A 1563-nucleotide genomic window follows, 5' to 3' on the forward strand; every position below is an offset into this window, starting at 1 on the left:
CAACAATTATCAAAGTATCTTGATTGCATGTGTGATTTCAGACTGCACACATTGGCAGAATTCTTCAATTTCTGCATCAGTAAATTTAGTAATTGATGCATAAATTTTAATGGAAGTTGTATTGATTGGAGTTTCTTATATCTGGATAGACATTATCCTATCACAGACAGCATTGTTCTTCAAGATAAAATTTGAAATACCATTTTTAATAATTAATGCAATGCCATTCCTCTTGACTTTGTAATTCCTGGCATAATTAAACTGTATGATTTTCTGATTCAAAATGGCAAATACAGACTATTGTAGTTCATTAATGCCTAGGTATCTGCCTTTATGTACACCATTTCGTTTTTGATGACTTCTAATTGTCTTAGGTCCATACTCTGTACACTCCAAGTTTCAATGACTAAATGATATTTTCAGTGGTTTCTTCTTATTTTGAATCCTGCCCCATCAGCAAATGAGGATTCTGAAGGCTTTCCTCCCTCAGGCTTTATCGATCGACAGCATTATGGTCCACAGTGCTTTGAGAAGGCACTTCTTCCTCAGTCGTGTTTTGAGTGTCTTCCAGCCTGAGGGGCTCGTCTCTCGGCACTATCTTTGACAATGCTCTTGTTCTATGCATGCAGATTTCAGTATCGCACACGGTTTCATAGCTATCCATATGTTTCCCTTGGCTAATTTATATGAAAGGGAAAACTTACTCCTTGTTTGCAGTCTGGAAGCTCTGTTGAAACCTGTTCCCTTGGTTACTTTGCTGGTACTTGAAATACCAGTGGCATAGCTTCCAGCATCACAACAACACACAAGGCGCCACAGGATGACAAACCGACAGGAAAGTGATGCCCCAGTGAGGGTCGCAGCAGTACATCAGTGCAATACCATGTGGAGTGTTTCCACAAGCTGCTGAAGCACGCATCTATGCCAAGAAGTTTGGAAGACAGTGACTCATCCAACTGACTGGAAAAGAGCCATGTTTGCACTCATTCCAAAGAAAGGTTATCCAACAGAAGGTGAAAATTATTTTAAAAATCACTGACATCAAATGCAAATACATTAACAGGAAACTCTCAGAGATTCAGGCTTGATTTAGAAGAGGTTGTGGAGCAAGGGACACCATTGCAGATCTCAGGTGGGTCTTGGCTGGCAGGGGAGAGATCATGATCACGAAGGTGATTTTCCCAGGGCGAGGCTTATCCATTGCACTCCGGATGTGCTGACCCCTGCGATTTCCCCAAATGTGGGAAACGCGACTGCATAATTTGTGGTAGTGGGGGACTGTGGTCACGCTCTTCCTTTGGTCATGCTTCAGAGCAGACCTGTCCTTGGAGAGGGATCTTACGCTTGGTTAAGGAGAGGGCCATAAACAAAGACCCTGGAAAAGATGGATTGATGCAGTGAATGCCGTCAATAGTATGTTTTATTGAATAAAATAGAGGGAAGGTTTGCGGGGGTGGGGAGAGGATAGGTAATTTGTTCTTCAGGAGAAAGGACTAAAATATTTCACAGGTTTAATATGGGGAGATTCCAGTAGATGAAATGTCACACTTCTCATTTACAGAG

At 41.7% G+C, this 1563-nt stretch overlaps 1 non-coding gene across 1 annotated transcript; it reads left to right on the forward strand.

Annotated features, from left to right (window-relative positions):
• The first annotated feature begins 1135 nt into the window (after positions 1 to 1135).
• LOC142428199 (U1 spliceosomal RNA) lies at positions 1136 to 1299 on the forward strand. Its single transcript, XR_012780170.1, has one exon. It is a non-coding gene; the product is annotated as a U1 spliceosomal RNA (small nuclear RNA).
• Positions 1300 to 1563: the final 264 nt, after the last annotated feature.

The sequence above is a fragment of the Tenrec ecaudatus genome, chromosome 15 (assembly GCF_050624435.1).
Source record: "Tenrec ecaudatus isolate mTenEca1 chromosome 15, mTenEca1.hap1, whole genome shotgun sequence".
In the NCBI taxonomy this organism is placed as follows: Eukaryota; Metazoa; Chordata; class Mammalia; order Afrosoricida; family Tenrecidae; genus Tenrec; species Tenrec ecaudatus.